This window comes from Ambystoma mexicanum, chromosome 10 (genome assembly GCF_040938575.1).
Source record: "Ambystoma mexicanum isolate Mex_15411 chromosome 10, UKY_AmexF1_1, whole genome shotgun sequence".
NCBI classification, from domain to species: domain Eukaryota; kingdom Metazoa; phylum Chordata; class Amphibia; order Caudata; family Ambystomatidae; genus Ambystoma; species Ambystoma mexicanum.
The window spans coordinates 334108640-334133399 of NC_090932.1; the positions used below are offsets into that span (position 1 = coordinate 334108640).

Genomic DNA, 24760 nt, shown 5'->3' on the forward strand with positions numbered 1-24760 from the left:
CAGAACTTCCAATGCCTGCGTCTATTGTGGCTTGAATGGTCACTTTGTTAAGGAATGTCCAAGGCACCCAAAACCTAAGCCATCGGGTTTTCAGAAGGCTCGTCCCTAGACCTGGTGGCATGGATGAGCCTACACTCGACCCCCTTGGTGCCGAATCAACCACTTGATCTCACGAGTCCCATGTTGATCAACACCCTTTTGCTGTCCATAGATGACACTAGACACCAAATCCAACTAGTGATAGATTCTGGCACCACCGGCAATTACATAGACATTTCTCTAGCGACATCCCTCAATCTGCCTTTACAAAACAAGAGACGTCCTGAACCGGTACAAGCTGTTGATGTGTCATTACTTGTCTCAGGTCCTATTAAACAACAATTGGGGTCCTTGGGGCGTACCCCAAGGTTCGGTTCTTGGCCCTTTCATATTCTCACTCTACACCTCTCTCCTTGCCCATGTTATCTCTTCATTCGGTATTTCCCACCATTTCTATGCTGATGACATCCAGCTCTTCCTTTCCTTCTCTTCTTTCTCTTCCGATGTCCACCTTAAACTCTCTTCCTGTCTTACTGCCATTAAAAACTGGATGTCATCCCGTTTTCTTTCCCCCAATACTGATAAGACTGAAGTCTTATTTTTCCCTTCCAATTCTCTTCTCCCTCCCTCTCCTCCACCTTTCATTCACTTTCCCCCCTCTAATCTTCCTATCTCTGCCCACGCTCGCAATCTAGGCATTCACTTTGACTCCTCCCTCTCCTTTTCCCATCATATTTCTCTTACCTCTTGCGCCTGTCGCTACCACCTCTATAATATTCGCAAAGTCCGCTCCTCTCTCACTTTCCATGCTACTAAACCTTTAATCTCCTCCCTTATCTTCTCTCGCCTCTTCTACTGCTCCTCCTTACTCTTTGGACTACCTGCTTCTCACCTCGCCCCCTCAAATCTATCTACCATTCTGCCATCCGTACCCTCTGTCTCCTTGCCTCCCGAGACTCCATTTCTACTTCACTTTCCTCCCTTGGCTGGCTTCCCTTTCACTCCCAACTTAAATTTAATTTCCTCTGTTTAGTCTTTAAATCTTTCCATGACCTTGCTCCCCCTTATCTCTCCTCTCTCGTCTCTTTCTACACTCCTTCCCGCTCCCTTCATTCAGCTGACCACTTCCTTCTCACTGTTCCTCCTTCCCCGTGTGCCCCCTCCCGTTTCCGCTCCTTCCAGCTCCTAGCCCCCCTGCACTGGAACTCCTTACCTCTCTCAATCCGCTCTATACCTACCTTCTCCTCCTTCTGCACATCCCTGAAATCTCTCCTTCTCCATTACCCACCATGAAACCCTCCCCGCCTCTCATTCCCTCTCCTTCCCTCAAATCTTCCCTATGATCCTCTACCTTCCCCTTCCCCCTAGCCTCCCCCATTCTCTCCCTTATACTCCATCTGTTTCCCGCCTCCGTCCCTTCCTCACCTTTCCCTCTTCCCTCACAGTTTAATTGCTCTACTTACTGTTTTGTTGGTTTGATTCATAATTGTTAATTGCTTCTACTGTTATAATGTTATATGTATCCAGTTGTTTAAATGTAAAGCGTTTTGGATTAAAACGCTATATAAACACAATAAATACAAATCCAAACAGTGCCTTTGCCATTAGTCATTCATGATACCCACAGAGAGACTATTTCTTTTGACCTAATCACTACACCCCAGTTTGGTATCATCCTAGGTATACCCTGGTTACGGGTTCACAACCCGGTAATTGACTGGTCTCGGGCCATGTATTTTTTTAATTGTCTTATTGCCAGGAACACTGTCTTGCTACACCTGATAACCTTGCCTCGCCATCCCAAGCTTTGGTTGCCCTTGCTCAGTTAACACTGAATGACCAACAGGCCACGACCCATGACCTCCGGACCACATTGTGGTGCCATCACTTCCAGTATCCCTGTGAAGTACTGTGATTTCTCAGAGGTGTTCAACAAGGGTTGTGCGGAACATCTCCCCCCACATCGGCCATATGATTGCCCCATTGACCTTGTCCCTGGGGCAGTTGTGCCATGTGGACGTATTTACTCATTGTCCCCATCAGAAGACCAGGCCCTGAAAGAATACCTGCAGTCCTCTCTCTGGCTGGGCACATTCAGCCTTCACAATCCCCTGCAGCCAGTCCCATCTTTTTTGTGCCAAAGAGAGAAGGCGACCTCTGCCCTTTTGTGGACTATAGCCGACTCAACCAAATAACAATAAAAAACTGGTATCCCATACCACTTAACCCCTTACTTGATCAACTGACCCATGCCGCGGTATTCACCAAACTTGATCTTAGGAGAGCCTACAACTTGGTCCGTGAAGGAGGCGCGATGAGTGGAAAACCATCTTCTGTACCCGGCATGGTCTGTATGAATATACGGTCATGCCTTTCGACCTATGCAATGCCCCTGCAACCTTTCAGAGGTTTATGAATGACCTGTTCCACGACATCATTGACACTTCTGTAATCGTCTACTTAGACGATATCCTAATATTTTCCCCCCTCCATCCATGTAAATCTAGCTCACATCCGAGAGGTTCTCACCCGACTCAAGGCTAATGCGCTCTACGCAAAACCCAAGAAGTGTCTTTTCCATGCCACTGAGGTGGGCCTTTTGGGGTTCCACATTTCACTCAGTGCCCCCTCTATGAACGCATCTAAAGTCAGTACAATCCTTGATTGGCTCATCCCTACGACAGTTAAAACTCTGCCATTATTCCTTGGGTTCGCAAATTTCTATAGGCGGTTTATCTCAGGTTTTTCCACCATTGCCGCCCCTCTGACCAAACTCACTAGCCCACAGAACCGGTTTGTTTGGACCCCAGTACAGTAGGAGGCCTTCACGGCCTTGAAGACTGCCTTCACCACTGCCCCTATTTTACAGGACCTGATTGTAGAGCTACCATTTGTGGTGGAAGCCGATGCATCTTCCTATACTCTAGGCGCGGTCCTTTCTCAGAATTGCATGACCACCGGGCTCCTGCATCCAGTAGCCTATCACGCCCGCAAGTTCTCCCCTACTGAAGCTCATTGTACAGTCACAGAGAAGGAGATGCTGGCTGTAAAAGACGAATTCCAAGTCTGGAGGCGCCATGTACTGGGGGCGAGACACCCAATCACGGTCTACTCAGACCACCCTAATCTACAAGACCTTGCAGCCTTGAAATGTGTCAACAGTTGACAGGTCCGGTGGCATCTGTTTTTTTCTGCCTATGATTTTGTTATACGTCATCATCCCGGCGTTGACCATGGTAAAGCAGACACCCTATTGCGCCTACCGGACGGAGACTCCCGGTGTTTCCAGATACTCTGTTGGATAAGAAACATTTTGTTTGCCTATGTACACCACCTCCGTGTTTGCTTACTACCATTCGTCAGTGTGTTTCCCTTCACCCCGAGCTAGCCCAAGACTGGAATCTGATTTTTCATGATGGCTTACCATTCGTGCAAAACAGGCTGTATCTACCAACCAAGGACACACGCAGTCGAGCCATTGAATGGTCCCATGATGCAGTCATCAATGGTCATCCAGGTCAGAACCGTACTCTAGCCTTACTCCAACGATGGATGTCCCTTACGCCTGCTCCAGCCAATGCCCCTTCCGCTCAGACCATGGCATATAGTAACGATGGATTTTATCACAGGCATGCCTATGACACAATATGGATAGTTGTGGATGCATTCACAAAGATGGCACGCTTCATCCCTTGCACAGATATACCTACAGCCCCCACTTTGGCTGGCCGGTTCTTCCGTTCCATCTTCTGTCTCTTTGGCCTTCCTTCTGTTCTGGTCATGGACCAGGGTTCCCAGTTCACCTCAAGATTTTGGCGGGCTCTCACAAAGCTTCTGGATATTGATGCACGGTTCTCGTCTTCTTACCACTCCGAGACCGATGGGCAAACTGAACTTGTCAACCAGGCACTCAAACAGAATTTACAGATGATACATGCTTTAGGGACCTGACGGCCATCCAGGGCCAACCCTCATCCATCTCCAGGAAGCCCAGGCTGCAATGTGCCACGCAGCAGACAAGAAACGCGATCAGGCCCCTACTTACATTGTCGGCGACATGGTATGGCTGTCCACCAGGCACCTCCACGTACCTGGTTGCCAGAAGCTGCTGCCCTGTTTTGTGGGTCCCTACAGAGTCATTAACGCGGTTGCGTATCACCTGTCCTTGCCTGCTGCATGGCGCATTCATCCTGTTTTTCATACCTCCCTGCTGAAGCCCTCTCCTCCTATCACTCGGGTGGTCTTGCCCCCCACTCCTGTTCTGCAGGGCTCCCCAGACGAGTATGAGGTCCATGACAGCCTTGGCTGCCGAATGGGTAGGGGGCACCTGTATTATCTGGTGGACTGGGTTGGTTTTGGCCCTGACGAGAGGTCTTGGGAACACGCCTGTAACGTCCACACCCCGCTCCCGATGGCCCGTTTTCATAGGAACAATTCTCCTTGCCCACGGAGTCATGGGCCTTTGGGGGGGGGGTCACGCCATGCCTTTCTCAGGGATCACGCCATGGATTCAGTACACCAAGACACATCTAGGGATCAAAGCACTCACACTGTTCAATAACGTACCACCCAGCAGCAACAGGGTGTTCAACTGGCACGCCGCTGCAGGCTCCCAGCAACAAAGGGCGCTGCTGCATTTCGGCTGCGCTGTCCATTGCGGGCTCCAGCCACGCTTAGAATGGTGGGTACCATGGAGATTGAGAGATGCGCGTATGGCGTGGCTACCTGCTCACATGCCACGGTTCCTCTCACGTGACCGAGTGGCCATGGCAACAGGATAAATGAACGGCGGATACTCTACGCACCACTTCTCAGCTGTGATTCTTCTGGCGCTTAGCCTTCCTTTGAGATCCTGACTCTTGACTCCTTCTGACTTTTGACCTTGCTTTGTTTCACGGATTTGTTCTCGAAAAACCCTTGGCTTCGACGACCTTCACTCGCCTGGTTTTCACGGACGGATTCGGTTAATGGATTTATTCTGGCACCACGCTTGACCCCACACTTCCATCCTTGGGGTCGCTCACAGACTACAATTCAGGTGGCTGCACGTCCCATGCCTATCAGGATTGAATAGCTCAGTTGCCAGTTCTTTACTATTTACAACATTGCACCACCCTTGGAGGGGAAAGGCAGGGATCCTGTTTCACCTCCTCCTTAACACCTCTTCCTCAGCTTTCCAACTGGTAGGTGCCCCTTTTGCTTCTACCACGTCTTGTTGTTGGTTCACTGTAATATACTTCAGAGTGTGATACTTTAACCTTTCTGTTTCCATTGCAGCTACCTGGGGATCCAGTGCTTGTTGTTCCAGCCACCTGTGACGTTAATAACCGGTCAGCGAGTTCTTTCTTATCTCCCTGACTGGTGCTTTGTGTTAGAGGTATTCTTAGTCCACACAGAGTTCGATTCCTGACACTAGCATACTTAACAGACACAGGCCTTCTTCCACAGTATTTACCTTATTTTCAGGGCCCACCTGCTGCACTTCTTCCTTCCTCCACCTCCCTTTTCTTCCTCAGTACCTCTCCCAAAATGTTCCTCCATCAGTAGCCCTCATCGTCCTACACTGATTTTGTCTGTACCTTTCAAACTGTTCTCCAAGTAATTTCCTCCTTTATCTTGTATCTCACCTTCCATCTCTCTCCTTTTCCCCCTTGCTAGTTTCCCCCCTCTTCACGCTGCTCCCCCCTTTTCCTTCTTTTCACACATCTTCACCTTCCTCTCCCATCACCACTCTTTAAGACTTACTCTCCTTCCACTTTCTTCACCTTCCTTCTTACTCTTTTACTTTGCTCTTTACTGCAATGTTGGTTAACAAACTCCCATACTAGGCCTTTGACCCAAGCCTCCCTGTATAGTCCTGCCCCTTTTGAAACTGAAAAAGGAAGGTTGCTAATGAATGTACCCAAGTCCTTGTGTGTACGTGACAAAGGGATTGGCTCTTCTGAGTTTGTCTCAGTTATAAATTGTCCACTGCCAATTTGAAGTCAAGCAGCGCTGTCATGGCAGTTGCCTGACCCCACCATGGTGCCTTCTGCAGGCAGCTGAACAATAACTCTGTGCCAACCTTGAACCTCCTCATCTGCCAACTTCATTGCATACCCTCAAGCATGTCTTTGTCACAGTGCATCCTGCAGACTATGTATTCAAATGTACGTTTAGTTGGATCAAAGACAATACCCACAGACCTTTTGGCCTTCTAATGCAGAGTTGTTCGTTCTTCAAAAATTAGACTGGTGCCTGGCAAAGGAGAAAGTAGAAAGGATAGATGCCTTGGGAATACCGTATACACAGGCTATTATCTTTCTGAAGGTACAGACCCCCCCTCCGTGTCTTGTAGCTCCATTCCCATGTGTCCACCTAGAAACATGGTCACAATTCTCTCCTTTGTTATGACGTCACTCAGTTCATTGTTGTACTCAATATGTAACTATTTCCATTGACTGTTTCATATTTTCAGTCATTTATATTCCATGTTTATTATATCACTCAAGTTATCAGTTTATGGTTACATATTTATCATATTCAAGTTTTATTATAACCATTTAATTGGACCAAAGTGTAAGATTTCTTATTCATTGGCATAATTATGTATCTATGAGTTCTAATTGAACCTGAACTAGTTGCATTTTTTTCCAAATGTTTTGTACCTAATTTTTTAAAATGTCAGAATGTGGGCTAGGTCACCCCTCCACCCTCCTCCCCACCCCTTACACAATCCAGTATGGCCTGACCTCAACCCCCATCTACCTTTGGTGGTATAAAACATTTTAAGAAATTGAGGGGGGGAGAGTGAGGGGTCGACCAAAATACATAAACCTACAATTATACTGTTAACTGGTGTTATGTTCACTAATATTCTTCATAAAAATCTACACAACTTAGATTAAAGATAAAAATAGACAATTGGGTAATGGAAGTGTTGTTATTATGAAACGTGTTTACCGTGTAAAGCAACAAATAGTGCATATAAATGTGTAGACTTGTTACATACTATACATTACACAGTATATTTGGCAATTGCCTTTTTAAAACCAAAGATCGAATTGGTGGAGCCATATAGAGTGAAACTGCTTTACCTGGGGGGATTGGAAGAAAAAGAAGCCTAATAGTGAAACCTTTGTGGAAAAACGTTTCTCATAACACATGAAAAGCTGCAAGAATTTGAGAACGGAAAAAGTAAACTTAACTATTGCAAATGTTCACAATCTTTTGTCACAATATTTCCTGTAAGGGATCAACAGATATCGAAAAATTCACACCTTCAGCAGGGGCATGCTGATACACAGTGCCGGAGGTTTGTGACGCAATTATCGATCTATAAATGATTTGGCATAATGGTGCTGTAGTGTGAACAAGTACTGTTAAACTATAGACAACTAAAGATCTCAAAAAGAACATTTCTAAGTTAATAAAGTTACTCGAAATATGGATTTATAGGACACTGAGTTAAAATAACATGAAAAGCAACTCACACTGCCTAAAATTAAAAATGTGATTAGAGTGGAAGGAACTCAGAAACACTTGACACTTTTCTGAAGCGCACCTTTTTGAAGCTGTTATACTCTTTGCAGTTTAGTCGGGCATTTCCAATATTTACGATTTGCCTTGGTGAAGTAATATGATTCTGCATTGACTTTGACGCATTTTGCACTCAGCACTTTTATATGGCTGTATAATGGATTTGTAAGTACAAGGCAGTTTTGTCAGTATTTAACATGCATTTATGTGTTTTGATATGTATTCTTGTTTTTTTGATGAGCTCTTTGTGTTAGGTATGCGGTTAGTGTTTTGCAATAAGTCATGGTAAGCAGGGCAAAATGAGTGATACGTATTTCTATATTAACATGCACCTGCATATATTTTGCGGCCATTACATGTATTATATGCATTGCGCTTTTATGTTTGTTCACAAACAATTTACTGATTTATGCTCCACGCTGTATCTGACATATTGAGGAAAATGACTCAGTACATCAATTTATTGTTTAGCAACATTTATTTCTGATTTCAATAAAGCTAATAATGTTTAGTCAATTAGTGGAGCTATAACCATGAAGTTCTTTGTGTATAGATTTGTTGCTGCACAGCAGACAGTGAAATTGTGCATAAAATTGGTATTGGCCATTTCTTCATTGATGTGGAAGGTGAAATCCATCTTTGGTCGTAAATTGGGGTGTGTTCGGAGAACCACCTTTTCCCTCTAGAATATAATAGAAGGTTGTTCTGCACAGAGCGCTTGAAGCTCACGTATCTGGCAGGCCTGGGTGACAGCAATCAAAAAGTCCACATTTAACGACAACCATTGACAATTGGCGGTTCAGTTTTTACATGAGCGCTGACAGAACTACATTGAGGTCCCACTGGTTGTGCAGTGTTCTCCTTGGCAGCTAATCTATGTAGACAATTCACATGGCTCCAAATTATTTGATTTACAAATGAACGCATCCACAGTCAGCTGTTCTAATATGCCCCCCATCGCTGCCAAATAGGTTATATAAGAGACCACAGACACACCACTTTCCACTAATTGTGTGATGAAGGAGATATCATCCAGTCTTGCCTGCAGTGGGGTTTTGTCACTCTGTAAACACCAGTGGCAACAACACCTAGATGCCCTTCGGCGGTATATTAATTATTTTAATAATAACACACCCATTTACTTGTGTACTGTGACCTGGTGGAATCCTTCTTAGTGGCCCTAATGCTCCCCATGTTCTTTTGAGAGGGTCCGAGGTGACTGTAACCTAGGCCTTGTAACAATCCTGCAGATAGTGTCATTTCTCCGCAGGGGGGAGACTCTTTCTTGGAGTTTAGGGAGGTGAGGGTGCTAACTAATAGTCCCCCCTAGAGGTGGTAACATGAGTAGGACCTCATAGTGAGGAACTCACTGCCTGGGGATAAGGATGAGAGTTTGGGATACAGTGCCTTTAACTCCAATCACAAGGGGTAATAACATCCAACTCTTCCTTACACACGATAAAATCAGAGACAATGGGCCTCATTACATGTTTGCCGGTCCGGGAACTACGGTACCAGTAAGCTTGCCGGTACCGTAGTTCCCGGACCGGCAAACTATGAGTTGTGCTCGCGGGTGCCTTTCGGCTCGCCTGGTCGGACCTGGCGTGCAGAGTGCACCCGCAAGCACAGCATGTCGGATGCACCGGCACAGTTTATATCGGTGCCGGTGCATCCGACCTCGCCATTCCCATTGAGCCCTATCGGGCTCAAATAGGAATGGGGAGCATTCCGTTTTGGTGCCAGCGAATGGGCAATTACTGGATCCAGCAGTGCCCTAATGATATGATATTTATAACGCGCTTAATACCCAGAGGTTTCTAAGCGCGGACCCAGGGATCGAACCTGTGTTTCTTCGTATCGGACCTGGCGTGCAGAGCGGCACCCGCGAGCACAGCATGTCGGATGCACCGGCACAGTTTATAACGGTGCCGGTGCATACGACCTCGCCATTCCAATTGAGCCCTATGGGGCTCAAATAGGAATGGGGGAGCATTCCATTCTGGCACCAGCGAATGGGAAATTACTGGGTCCAGCAGGGCCGTAATGATATGATATGATATTTTTAACGCGCTTAATACCCAGAGATTTCTATGCGTGGACTCAGGGATTGAACCTGTGTTTCTTCATGTCGTCTTGCTTCCAAGGCAAGTGCGTTGCCCCCGAGCTGTCCTCCCGAGATAATGACCTAGTAATTGCCCATTCGCGGGCGCCGGAAATTTTCTGAAGTTTGGTGGCAGCCTGCCGGTTTTACCAGCAAGGCTACCGCCAAACTTCTAATGAGGCCCAATGTATTACTGTAATGTGTCAGACAGTCTCCCTGTGATAAGGACTGGGATGAAGAAGAAACCAAAAACACTACAGTCAAGCATGAAGAATTCAACTAGCTGCTCTCAATCTGACTGATGTTACACTAGGGCAGTCCCATCTACTTAAGACAAACAGTAATGAAGGACTAGGAAAGCTACCTCTGGGAGGAGAGTCTGACAAGCCAGGACGCTGACAAAAGGCCCACATTCTGAGGCTGTAGCGAGACAGCCGTCTGAAGTGCTGGAGTTGAACCAAGGGATGCAAGGGAACCATCTCATCCATCAGTGGAGAGCCAGCAAACCTGAAGTCGAACGTCAGTGTGGTGGTGGCGTTACCTGTAGCGGGTGGATCATACGGTGGATCATACTATCCAAGAACGACACCCTGACCATTAGAACTAGCCTACGGCCATGTGGAAAGTACAAGAAACTGTGGTGGTTGAAAAACCTGTAATGGGTGGACTGTTTGTCTGAAAAAATTGCACCCTGATCACCAGTCATAACAGACCACAAAGTCAAGCGGGCCGAAGAAGAGTAATACAAGAGAGTGACAGACCACAAAGTCAAGCGGACAGAGGAAGAGAGTGACAGGCCGCAGGGTTTAGCCAGCCGAAGGAGAGTGGAAGAAGAAAATAGATGATCAAACCCACTGCCCCTGGCAAAACTGGCGAAGAACTCCCTGAGGGAAGGTAAACTGAACAGTGATAAATCCAGGAGAGGCCCGGGGCAATTTATGAACTGTAAACGGAGACAGAAGAAGTAAACCATTTTGTGAAGCAATCCCCTGGTCAGTTCCATAAGACTGTGGTACTGAGTACTTGAGAAAGACTCACGGAGCCTCTCCCTTGTCCAAGGGGGGCCAAGTTGAAAGACAGTGTTCAAGTAAAGAGAACACCAAAGCATTGGAAGGGATTAAACATGTAGATGAAGGATTTAATGCTGAAGTATACTTAAGAGGAATCTGCGTAAACTGGAAATTAGGTATAAGGGAGCCATCCTCCAAGTTTTGTTACAAGTGTGGAACTTTGTAAACTCAGAACATTATGAGACTTGTACTCTCCTGGGTTGTGATAAGAACTCTTTGGTTAGCTTAGTTGTTTGTTTTGTAGTGGCAGGGATAGTTTAGGAGTTTGACTAGGATGGAATACTTTCTTTTTGATAACAGATTTTCAGGCACAGGTTTTAGTTTTGTTGAGGTAGGGAACCACCTCTAGTTAGGAGCAAGATAGGTTTTGCATACTTTTATCCATAAATCATGTTTATAACCAAACCCATGCCCGCTTTTGGTCCGACTGCTCATTCCAGTTCACCACAGTCCTCCGGGATCAGGCCACCAAAGAAAGATGTGTGTTTAGGTACAAGCCAGCCCCCACCCCGCTTGAGAAGATCTAACCTCAATAGTAAGCTCCACAGGGCTTCTGAACTCAGCACTTTCTGGTTGGAATACCACAACTTCTTGTGCCAGTTCAGAGAAAAGAGAAATCAGGATTAGATGGTAGTTACTTGTGTGTTTCAATTTGCGTAGGGCACTAGAGGGACTGGTGGAAAGAGTCTGGCTATTACAAGTGAGGAGAAAGGCATCCCTGTGAGATTTCACCCCCTCCCCTTCCAAGATGCATACAGAGTACACTTTTTTCTTCCGAGTCAGCATACTCCAAACGCAGAAGATTGGCTGTATGTTTTCACATGATGTTCCCATTCATGGGGGTCGTATGACTTTCAACTGAGAACATCCGCCCATACATTCTCCTCTTTCGCCACATGGGACACTATTGGGAAACATTGCAGGCACCAGCCTCACAACTTCAGTTCGAACATGCAAAGAGTTGCAGACCTCATGCTGACATTGAGTTGATGTGTTGTGTGTGTAGATCAACACGCCATGGTGACCTGCCAGATGGTGCAGAACGCCTTCAATGTCAGATTGCTCAGAGTGCCAGTTAATTTATATGTTGTGCCTGTTCCTCCAAGCTATAAAGGTCCTGGACCTCCCATTGCCCCATTAGGCTCCTCAATCTGAAAAACTGGGGTCAGTCACAAGGGTCTTGCTCAGGTATGGGTAACAGCATTCACAAAGTCTGGTTGCTTCCCTCTATTCAACCCTGCAATTCCTGACAACCTATTCCCTCTGTCTGAGCATGTGAACGAGGGCTCACAAGGTTTAATTGTATATCTTTCATGTGTTAGGTTATGTTACTAATACTTGTAAACTGCAGCGTACACCCAAAGGCATTTTAGCGCTAGCTAGCGGAATGAGGATGGAAAGAGCTAGAAAAGATATGTTTTTAGTATCCGAGATAGTTCTCAGTGGCACGTAAAGCACGGGGGGAATAGAATTCCAAGGGTGGGCCACAGTGACCGAATGGATCGCTCCCCAATATGAGGCTTGAATCGGGGGACAGAAACAAGACGGGAATTCGCCAAGCGGAGTGTCTGAGCAGGAATGTACAGACAGAATTTGGTCTGTAGATATTCTGGCTCAGTTCCATAAAAGGCATGATGAAATAGACATTAGGCCTTGACCTGAATGTGTTTGGCCATGTGTAGCCAATGAAGATGGTGCACAACTGGAGTAATGTGAGCACAACTCGGTGGGGAAGTGGCTACTCTGGCTGCAGAGTTCTGCAGGACTTGAAGGTGCCATAAGTGGTAGACAGGTTGTGCCAGAAATAGGGTGTTGCAGTGGTCCATGGAGGACATAACAAGTGAGGACACTACATGGGCACGTAACTGAGAAAGGAGAAAACAAAGATACTAAGGGTTTTAGGTTGCAGATATCCCCTTTGACATACTGCACTTATCTGAGATTCTGCAGAAAGAAAGGCTAATATCTTTACCCCTAAATCCTTCACTAGTAGAACAGGAGAAGGAAAAGGGCCCAAGGAAGATGGCCAAAAAGAGGGGGTCCGAAAGGCAGTAGAGGAAGGAGGGCCCACAACCAACACCTCAATTCTTTTCCCCATTCAACTTGAGCCAGCTATTACACATCCATGCACTCACAGCTTTGAGGCCTTAAATCTGGTCGCTGTCTCGACAAGAGAGATCTAAAAGGACCAGAATCTGTGTCACCTGTTAAGAGTAACATTGGAAGCCGCAAGAGCAAATAAGCGGTTGCATGTACATGTTAAAACCAGGAAGATGGAGGAACCCTGAGGGACTCCACATGTCAAGGCAGTGGGCACAGAGTGAAAAGCAGGGAGGGAAATTGACTTAGGTCAAAGAGAAACGAAGAAAACCAGTAAAGAACGGCACCAGGAAGGCCGGCGCGGACGAGCAAGACGGAATGGTCAATGGTATCAAAGGCGGCAGATAACCCAAGTAACAATAAAGCACCCGCGCTGCCCGAGTCGTGCAGCTGAGCCACATCGTCAACACTGGAGACCAGCACCACCTCTGTGCCACGTTCTGGATGAAAACCAGATTGCGAATGCGTAGAGGAAAGATTACTCAAGAAAGGAACTCAGGGGAGGGCAGACTAAGGCTTCAAAAAGCTTCTTATGAAATTGAAGAAGCAAAATGGGATCAAAGGGTCTAAATAAGGCTTTTTCAAAAGTGGAACAACCAATGCACGTTTGAGAGAAGCTGGGATCTGACCTGTGAGAAAGTATTAACAGTGTGTGTGACCAGAGGACCAATCAGGGGACACAGTCCTTCAAGATAGGATTCCCCCCATTAGGCCAGTTTCTGCTGGGGCATTGCGTGAGGCACAGCCCTAGGCCGGCACGGAGGGTGGGGGCAGGGGTATGATAAGATATGATATGGCATTTATACCACGCCTATACACAAGTGTTTCAAGGCGCGGCAAGGGAGGGGGAACAGAGGGAAGACTGAGACAACGATCTTACTAGGCTAGGTGATATTGAGATTGTGCAAGTGCAGGGAAGGGGGGAGGGGAAGTGCGGGGGGAAAGTGGGAGGGGAGTAGTGCGGTACATAGGAGAACAGTAAGATAAATAGGTGGTCTTACTTTCGCCATGGAGCCAGCTGGAGTGGAGACAGGTCCCTCACACCCTGTCTATAGTAATCTGGAGGAATGTGACTAAGCTTTCTTGTAATCTGTGTACCAAGAGTGACGGAGGGGGACCTGTTGGCAAAAGAGTCCAGGCTCCTTACAGACCCAACTGGAGAAACATGTCTAATTGACGCCCATCCAGATTTCCAGAGTAGCCCGGCCATCTGTTCCTTGCATTTATTCCTATGGCCAAAGCTAGCAGGTGGCAGGGCTCGCAGATAGGGTGGGCAACTGTCCCGCATTGAAGAACTCTGCCCCATGGTGGACGGATAAAAGTCCCACCTCCTTTCAGTTAGGTAAATGCTTTACTTGTGGGGCTTGTCTCCCACGTGAGTCCACCGTCCCCAAGCCTTGCTGCGGTCGCGGGGAGCCCCAGCAGGGTCTTTGTCCCTCTGCATCGGGAAAAGCTCTAAAGGGGCCCCCATCTAGAGCTCTGGGGTGCCTGTCTCCCACCTGAGTCGGCCGTCCCAGCAGCGTTCCTGGGTCCTGGTCCCTGCCCAGAGGGTAAAGCTGTAAGGCAGAGGGGAAAGCTCCAAGTCTGCCCGGCTAGAGCTCCAGGGCGGTCAGGGGTGCTGCCCCCGGCCACATGCCTGGCATGTGGGTCATCTGTCCCCAAGCGCAGCTGCGGTCCCGAGGAGCCCTGGAAGGAAACTGTCTAAAGGGGCCCCCCGCCCTAGAACTCCAGGACGGCTGTAATGGGGTGCTGCCACCCTTTGCCCGTGGGCAATTGCCAGTGGGGGCCAAAGGCCCTTCTCGTCCGGGCCCATTGGAAAGCATTGCACGAGTAGCGTGGCCAACCTTCTGAAATCATTTTACAGGACACTTGCCCACAAGGCGGGGGAACCTTTCCCTCCAGGTAGGCACGGGGACCGCGCCAGGGCTCCCTGCGACCGCCACTGGGCTTGGGGACTTGGTCAAACATGGGTGACACTTGCCACGAAGACCGGTACTAACCCATGAATGCCATGGAACTCGGCGCCGGGCCACTCTAAGCGGTTCTAGTCCCACCGAGGAAAGGGGCCCGCTAGGGGCTCCCCTTGACACCAGCATTGCGTTTCGGACTTGGTCACACACGGGTGACATTACCCTGAGGATGGGGAAGGCGTCACAGCTGCCCGGAGCTCTGGCCGGGCCGCGTTACCAGCCTCTACCTGTGAAGAGGTACAGGGATCCCGCAGGGTCGCTAATTCCGTTACTTGCACTTGTCTTAGCTCCGCTGAAACTTTAGTCGGAAACAGGGGCCGGAATTCTATCTGTGCGTTCGGTGGAAGTTCTGCACTCGGACACAGCGTCGCTGGGGCCGGGACTACACACAGCCACTGTGCACTAAGCCGCCACCAGAAACCCAAGACCCAGACTCTCTTCCTGCATTGGTCCTGGTGTGGAGCAGGTGTCTACTGACTATTAAGCCCCCACGACCAGAGACAAATGTAGGAGTCAGCCGACTGCCCCGGCCCCTCGACCAGACTGTCCGTTGGGCTGTGCACGCCCTGACGCCATCATCCAGGGACTGGAGCTTAAGGCACTACCGCCTCCGTAGGCTGTGTCTTAACCTGCCACGTCTCTTCCCCACCTGAAAATCAGAAGGATCCTAAGGCCCCACTTTCACGGTCTGTATTCATACTGAAAATCGAGATCAAGCAAGCTTTTGCCTTTCTGCTCCGTGGGAGGTTTCTGTCCTCCCTGAGCTCACTTAGGACACCTGCGTTTTGGTTTGCCAGGTGTACCGCCCCATTCAAACTCCCCACCTGCCACTGTCCTGGGAGCGGGTCGCGCTTGGCGAATGCCGGGTGTTTGGATCCAGAAGCAAGAGTGCCCCGGGGCTCGCCCTCCGCCTCACTGGGTACTGGTATTTCACCGGCAGCCCAAGTACCTCCCACTTATCCTACACCTCTCATGTCTCTTCTGTCCATGCTGATTCTGCCAAGCCCATTCCCTTAGCTGTGGTTTTGCTATATAGTAGGTAGGGACAGTGGGGAATCTCATTCATCAATTCATGTAAGCACTAATTAGATGACGAGGCATTTGACTACCTTAAGAATCATAGTTACTCTCACCGTTTACCCGCTACATTGAATTGTCACGACCCCCATCCAGAAGACCCCCTGGCAAGCCCATGGGCCAGGAAGGGTCTCCACTAAAACCAGGCATCCTTGGCCTAGGCCTTCTTGGGGCCAGTCTTGGCGCCTTTGGCGCCAGGCTCATACTTGATAAAGGACTTGTATTGGGAACTACTTTATTTCAGTGTCAATCAACAGGGAGGCATCCACATAGCTTGGCTCCTTGGAACCAAGCTATGCGGTATAGTATTTTTGGGTGTGGTACCATAGGAACTATTTTACCTGGAATAGTTTCTTGAAGCTATTTAAACCACACCCGACTGGGATAACACGCTTTGCGTTACTTTGCAATTCTGCAACGTGACGCTCACCGTGTTCAGCTGCACCCGCAAACCTCGGAAGAACAGCATCTGTAAAAGAGAAAAAGGACATTGTTAGCAGCAGCAGCTTACCTGTAATTTCCTCGTTAGCTGTCCACGGCTCTTGAGATCAGCATCCTGGAACCAGCGCTCCTCCCGAACAGACGGATCTGCAAAAAAGAAAGAAACAAGGCATTAGACATTTTTACAATTTAATGAACGGTGCCGAAAAGCTTACCTCGCAAGCCGCTCCTCGACCAGCATCGCCTCAGGAATTCCATGCACCGGGTGAGCACCGCGACCTGTGGGAAGACAAGACAACAGGTTAGCAAGAGGCAAGGCATCATAGCGCTGCGCTTAGCGCCTACTCACCGCATCAAGGTGCTCTAAAAACGCCATTACTTACCGGCGAGACCCAATTCAGTCTATGCCACATATTGGGCTTCCGCGCACCTAAGGAAGAGAAAAGACATTAGTTAAACCAAAAAAGCATGCAAGGACAATAATATAGCACAGCAATAAGACCTACCTGAAAGACTCAAAGCGGGCCGGAATCAGTGAAGTAACTCAATCGCAAACGCCCACCAAGCACAACGCGCCCCTGCCAAGAAGGCAGGACGGAGAACACACCTGCATTAAAAACAAGGTGAGGAGAGGTCCAGTGAGGCCGTGGGTATACAGGGTGGTGGAAGACTGTTTACCCCAGTTGCCCAGTCTTGAACATTGCCCACCTGTATTCCAGGCAGAACCCTCCCGCTGGTCACACCTGGGAACCGCAGAGAAGGATACCTGAGTCCCAACTGCTGGGTGGAACCCGTGGAACCAGGTGAGCGTAACAGAACGCGAAGCCTGCCAAACTAATCCACCTGGGCGCCATGGAGACCTCGGAATTAGACCAATTGGACCAATTATTAGGAGAACTGCGCGCCGAGGTACATTCTGCCCGACAGGAGACTAACGCTCTCTGAAGAGATTTAATAGTGACTAAGGAGAGCACAGAAGACATTAGCAGACAATACTTGCAATCACAAGCAGGACAGACACTTCTGCCTGGAAGCAACCCAACAATGCAGGATCCTACCCTGCCATCCACTTCCTCTACTCCGGTACAAATGATGCTACCAGGAACAGTTCCATTGGCCCCGCCGGAGCGGTTTAAAGGTAATCCACGGAAATACGCAGCTTTCATGAATCAGTGTCACCTTCACTTTCTTTACAGGCCAGGAGCATTCCCAAACGACCAAGCTCGCCCACCTGTATTCCAGGCAGAACCCTCCCGCTGGTCACACATGGGAACCGCAGAGAAGGATACCGGAGTCCCAACTGCTGGGTGGCGTCCCCGTGGAACCAGGTGAGCGTAACAGAATTGCTTCACTTGACATTCAGAGCACTGGGCAGAAATCACATTGCGTCAACACCCACCGTGGGCCTTACACAATTCTTTGTTTTAATTTACCAGTCAGATTCCCCTGGTCTGCACCAGTTCTAAGTCAGCTGCTAGGTGTCGGCCGAACGCTGGCCCCAAACTGCGTGAGGGGAACGGAGAGAGGCGACCACTGCAGTTTGGGCGATCCACAGGAAGGGCCCAGTTCACATCCAGAGTCGGTGCTGCCGTCGTGGAAGACGCCTCATCCGGCCGGGGTGCGCAGCCAACCCCGCTTCGCACCCGATCCCCACCGACCCAGCCGTTCCCGAAGTTACGGATGCAACTTGCCGACTTCCCTTACCTACATTGTACCAACATGCCAGAGGCTGTTCACCTTGGAGAACCGCTACGGATATGGGTACTGCCCGGCACGAGATTTACACCATCTCGTCGGCAACGAGAGCTCAACGGACGACGCCGGAACTGCAATGCTTTCCAAGACTCGGGCCCCTCTCTCTGGGCGAACCCATTCCAGGGTACCCTGCCCTTCACAAAGAAAACAGAATTCTCCCTGGGGATCCTGCCAGCTTTTCTGGGATTGTTTGCGTTACCGATCTGGACACCGCAACGGCGCCTGTCTCCGCCCTCTTGAACTCTCTCTTCAAAGTTCTTTTCAACTTTCCCTCACAGTACTTGTTGACCATCGGTCTTGCTCCCATGTTTAGCTTTAGATGGAGTTTACCACCCGCTTTGGGCTGCGTTCCCAAGCAACCCGACTCCGAGAAGACCCGATCCCGGCGTGCCAGAGGCCGCTACCAGCCCAACACCATCCGCAGGGTGAGACTCGATCAGAAGGACTTGAGTCCCTGAGTGACGCCGGGGAGTCGGTTTTCTGTACGCCACATTTCCCACACCTGCCGCTGAATGGGGATTCGGCGCTGAGCTCTTCCCTCTTCACTCGCCGTTACTGAGGGAATCCTGGTTAGTTTCTTTTCCTCCGCTTAGTAATATGCTTAAATTCATTGGGTAGGGCCCATACGGGGGGTTGCCCCAGCCCTGTGCCTACGGCCCGTCTGAGTGTGCGCTGTCCCGATCTGTGGCCGAAGCCCACATGGTCGCGAGGCCCGCAATCCAGGGCCATCCCGTGCCAGCAGCTGTAGGACACCACAGACAGCTACAAGCAGCACGGCCAGGTGCCCCGGGGTAGGGTGATGGTGTGCCAAGGCTTTTTGAAGGCCCGCTGTTGCCACCACCACCACCAGCGCGTGCCAGGCACCCAGCCCTCCTGCAACCTGCACGAGGCAGGGAAACTGAGGAGGCTAGGACGCGCCGGCAAAGAGCCTGCGTGCGTCCAGGGATCCTGCAATAGGGCTGATCAGGTTCTGACCTTAGGGGGGCGAAGGGAATGAGGTTCCTGCGACAGCCCCAGCCGCGCCCCTGGGAGGGAAACCCAGGGCAATTGATGTTCAAGCGACCCTCAGACAGGCGTAGCCCCAGGAGGAACCCGGGGCTGCAAGGTGCGTTCAAAGTGTCGATGATCAATGTGTCCTGCAATTCACACTAATTCTCGCAGCTAGCTGCGTTCTTCCTCGGCGCGCGAGCAGAGTGATCCACCGCCAAGAGTCACAGGCAACTTTTTTTGTTTTGTTCCAGACCTCGGCCTGACCCTGCCGGTGCAGGAGAGGTTGAGGGGGAGGCAACGCCACCTGTGGAGAGACAGCCCATTGCCCAGTCTAGCATCCCCACTTGGGAGTCTGCCATGACCATTGTGGTTTTAAAAAAAAATGTATCCAGGGGGCGTGGCTTGGAGCGCCGAAGATGCGGGCGCTCTTTTGAGAGCCTCCGTGCTGGGCCCGCCGAGAATGTAAATGTATAGGAGTTCGGCACCAGCTTTTGACCTCCCCTTCAATGCTGCATGATAGGAGGGTCTGGGGACCCTGGGGAGCGAATATGAGGGCTGGCGGATCCCAGGGGGCCCCAAATTCGTTCTCCCGACTTTTCCCTGCGAGAGCCAGGGGAGCCAAGATGGTGGCCCGGGACTCGCGCTGATGAAGTCTCCCGGCCATAGGGGGCCCGCCGTCGCCTGTCCTGGATCGTGCGTCACGGACGAGGGCACTAAGCATCTAACAACCTGAAGAGCTGCTAAGGGCGGTCCCAGCGGCTCCCACCTAGCTGACCCTGCAAGTCAAACATAAGCAACCCTACACTACCCCCACTTACGGGAGCCCACCATGGCTAAACAGTCAAAGGCCAATAAGAACGTGGACATCTCCACAATGCTACTGGCGGCTGATAAGGCCAAGAAATCTGAGACCCCCCTTAAAATGGCTCCACAGAAGACGCCAGATGACAGAGAATCCCTAGCAACCAAAGAGGACATTGAGGCCTTTATGGCAGACATTAAAACCGAGTTCAGATCGTGCATGACGGAACTCACCACTAAACTTGAGCATACTAATCAAAGGGTAACAAAAATGGAACAGTACGTAGAGGAAATTGAAGATCGCTCCCAGGACCAATCAGCTTAGATGGGGTACATCCAACGCTCTAACCAATCCCTGCAAGATAGATGTGAGATCCTTGAGTTTTGACAAGAAGACTTGGAAAACAGGGCTCGACGTAACAATCTCCAAATTCGGGGCATTCCAACCTCCGTCCCGGACAAAGACCTCCCCGAATGCGTAGGGAACTTATTTCAAGCCCTCCTCCCCCATTTCGATAAATAATGCTTTTGCTGGACCGAACCCACAGGCTGTGCCCTCGACGAGGGGTGGCGACAGACTCCCCTCCCCACGGGATAACCAGAGTGCACTTCTTTACAACAAAGGAAGCCATCTCCGCGATAAGCCGTACCGGAGACGAATTGTCCTTCCAGGGGGCTCCTCTTGAGGTCTACCAGGACCTTTTGCTACTCACCTTAAAAAAGAGAAAATTCCTCCGCTCTCTTACCCTCTACCTCCAGAATCACCATATTCGTTACAGATGGCTCTTCCCAAAAGCTCTCCAGTTCACCCACAATGGTTCCCTCCGGAGAATGACCCATCTGGAAGACGCCGAGAAGATTTTACACTCAGACTCCCCTGAAGGCTTTTCAGTGCGCTCTGCAACTGACAACATCGGCAAAGCCCCTGCTTCCCCGAAGAAACCGAAGGGAACTTCATGGTCCAGAGTCCCGAGATATGGGCAAAGAAAATGACTATTCATGCGCTTCCTGTGGATCCTCCCGAAAATGCTGATTCCTCAGCCTCTAGAAACAAGCCTATCGGCGGGCCCTCCACGGCTCATGCCAGTTTCCAAGGTACAGACCACTGATGAGTCCTTGGAATTAATCTTTCTTTCAAAGGCGCATGGCTTTGGCCAAGTTGGCCATGGGGGGGGGGTCTGATTCTGAAACCCCATTTGGCGCTCACCCGTTGTAGGCTCCATTTAAAGGTTTAGAGACAGAGTGACCGACAGCTGCAACCTCCCTATAATGGCGGCTAGTCTTCCTCCCGCCGCTGTGGTGGACCCCTCAGGTTCCCGGACCCTCCGATTCATCTCCCTTAACGTCAAGGGCTTAAACTCCCCGGCTAAGCGCAAATCGGTCATCCAACGACTCCTGGACGAAAACACGGGTGTGGCCTTACTGCAAGAGACCCATTTTCTCCCGGGGGACTTTGGCCGCCTCAGATCTAAAGACTTCCCACTACAGTTTCTGACCTCGGATGGCAGCAAAAAAGGATGGAAGGCGATCCTCTTCAGAAGGGGCCTGAATCCGCAGATCATAAACTCCAAAATAGACCCGGAGAGCCGTTATGTAGCGATCAAATGCCTCTTATTAGGCCAACTATACACACTGGTCTCCGCATACGCTCCTAATGTGGGCCAGATTGCTTTCTACGATTCCTTGGGCTCAACCCTCTCTTCCTTCTCAGAAGGCCTGAAAGTGATTGGAGGCGACTTCAACAGAGTTTCAGACCCCGCAAATGACAAATCACATCCCCCCCTAAAGATCTCAACACGGCCCTGGGAAGTCTACGCCTCTTCAGAACTTTGGAGGTGGTGGAAGTGTAGAGGAGGTCCCAGACTTGGCCTACAACCCAACCCCATAGTTGGAAGTACCAGGAACATACTCGCCAAAGTATGTGACGTATGAGGAACAATTGAACCAACAGAGAGCTGCACTGAGCCTATGCCCAGTGCCCATCAGAAGAGCAATACCTGTTGAGGTGCCTATAACCAGACAACCATGGGCGGCTCGGTACCCGCTGAGGCAACCGTACCAGCAGCTGGCCCGAAGTGAAGACTACTTACAGGCCGTCCCTGAAGAGACCCAAAGAGCCCTAATGGAGGGTAAATGGTGATGACATAATAGCCCGGACAGTCGTACAGACGCACATAAACGACAAGCGAAAAGGATAATATGAACATGAACAACAATCAAAAGATGACGCACAAGGACGAAATGGAAAGAATGATGATGCAATGGATTTATAAGAAGAAACGATGTCGATACATGAGGAGATGTAAGGAAACGTAGCTGTGAAGCAAGATGGAAGTCTTCAACCAGCTAATGCTTGTAAATAGGTTTGGAACGCACAAAGCTAAGAAAACAGAACTGCTTGCAATGCTTAGTAGAAGAATAGAACGGCATGGCCAATTATATATCTACCGCACTGAAGCACAGTATACAAGTGCGACCCCATTTTGGAAAGCAGAATTAAACCAAGGCAGCAAAGGGCTAACAAGGCCAAGATTCATATTCCAGCCAAAGCCAAAGGAAAGAGCGGAATCGAAACTCAGTAAGAAGCAGCTCATGCCTGGGAATTCGAGGTCAACCTAAGGAAGGGAGGAGAGCGGCAACCTCGAAGAATCGAAACTTCAGAGCATACCAGCCAGCCAGTGAAGGTCGAGTTAAAGAGGCCCCAGGCAGGTGGCGAGGCTACTGGAGAATCAAATACACGAATACAAGGAAAATGAAGCAGATTCACGGTGAATAGACACATGACCAGCCAAGGCCGAGGAGGTACCAAAGTCTGATGTCACCCAGAACCCGAGGATGCCATAACTTTTCCTGATAAACTACAGTTTCGAGGCCATCCTCAGCCAACTAATTGACACATAGCCCTAAAAGTACTGATTGATGGAAGGGAGGCAGGGTGAATCTAGGGGCACTCTGCATCTGGGTGTCCATTCTGCATGCTGCTAATTAAAGTGGAGATTTATGCCTAGGGGTGTAATCCACCCAATCACAATGAACCAAATCATCTAGGGTCCTATAGCTTGTAGAACCAATTAGACGTTGTGCTTGTAGTGACGTCTATCATGAGTGATGTAGAGGGATGAGCGTAGATGCCCATCCGATAAGAGTTATCCAATCCTCACGCTCTGTTACCATATACAGATATAGCACCTATACTTAAGTTACCTTTTCCAACCAATAAAATTGCATGACAAACTGAGTTTTACACGTCAAATGATGACTAATTTTGCCTATGAGAATTGCTGTTTGAATGGAGAACTTGGAAGTTGAAGCGAGACAGGCGATCACGACACTGTTGATTACCATTTGTTTCCCCATTTTTTGTCATTAAACAGACTTCCCTTTGCCAAACTACTGAGTTGTCCTTATTGAATTGTGTCAGAGTAAAAGAATCCTGCACCCCATCCTCCTCAGGGTGCAGCTATCTTGTCTCACAGGTACTCGAGGGTGAGCTCTGACCTATGGGCCCGTCAGAGGACGCTCTACCCTCCTGTACACTTGGTAGCGATGAGGATGGTTTTGACCATAAACTATTGATTAAATATTACTAAGACATCTATTGACCGTTTACACGAAGTAACTCTAGGCCTTCGGCAATATCATGAGTCCTTCGCCATTCGGCCGAGTAGACTGAGAAGCTTCCCGTGGACAATGATAGTGTAAGTCCATTAAAAAAAAACTGCAGTGGGTCTGAAGGAACCTTCCTTACAGAGCATAACCCTTCTCATTCCTACGGGCAGCCGATCGGACGAAAAGGCTGAAGGAGGCGTAAAAGAGGGGCAGTGATCCCAAGGATCCAGAGAGGCAAGATGCGAGTGGTGAGTGAAACAATAAATTCAACATTTTGGCAAATGTCTTGTAGGCATTAGAACAAGTAAGGGAAAAGGTAACGGAGGGAGGCGGAAAAGAGAAAAACATAGGATACCAGGAAGGATACCTGAGATAAAAAAGTAAGAGGATTCGCCTTGCTCTTGCGCTTTAATATAGCGGTCAGAAAAACTGCGCCACCAGCCCCACCTGAGCCAGAAATCGAGGGAAGTAAGTCAGAGGGACTTTAACCGCTAAGGGAGCTCAAGGCAGCCACGGGATATAGCAACCCAGCGTATGAGTCACCTACGTACAGTAGTGACGAAATCAAGGGGAAGGATCAGGAAATTAATCTTACCTCCACAGACCCGAGGGACATGGAGAGACGCGATGGTGAAAGGAAGGATCAGGCACAGATTGGTGCACCTCTCGATAAAGAGAGAAAAGGAAAGAAGTGGAAAGGAAGTGAAGTTAGAGCTGATGAGATAGCATTCTCAAAAGACGAATGGATGGGAGGACAGATATTATTGAAACTCGATGGAAAGGGAGGTGATGATGTGAGACTGAGAGAGAAGTCTGATGAGACGCAAAGAAGGGAAAAAGAAAAAGAGAAGGCAATAAGGGACGAAAGAATAAAAAGGAAAGATAGGCTAAGGCGAGAACAGCTATATCGCGAAGAGCAAGAAAAACAGCTTGTTCGCAAACAGGAGGCAGCCTATGACCAGTACAGACAGAATCAGCAAAGTTTGAAAGAAGAGCAAAGAGTACGTGAAAAAAGGATAAAGAGGCGAAAGGATGAGGAAGTTAGAAGGGTAAATGAACGTAGGGATGAAAGAAAAAGGGAAGTAGAAAGGACTAGAGAGGATGCAAGGAGATCGATGAGGATATAGAACGCAAGTGTAGACAGAAGGCACGGGATCTCAAATATTTGGAGCGGGAAGTTAAAAAATGTAATCCTGTTGTAGAATGGGACGACATTGAAGAATTCTTTCCCCCGTACGACTCAGTACCGGGCACGAGTGGGACGAATATTGGTGATGACTTCGACACCA

At 49.1% G+C, this 24760-nt stretch overlaps 1 non-coding gene across 1 annotated transcript; it reads right to left on the reverse strand.

The window, feature by feature from the left end:
- Nucleotides 1-19130: 19130 nt before the first annotated feature.
- Nucleotides 19131-19284, reverse strand: LOC138496166 (5.8S ribosomal RNA). The gene has a single exon (XR_011277720.1). It is a non-coding gene; the product is annotated as a 5.8S ribosomal RNA (ribosomal RNA).
- Nucleotides 19285-24760: the final 5476 nt, after the last annotated feature.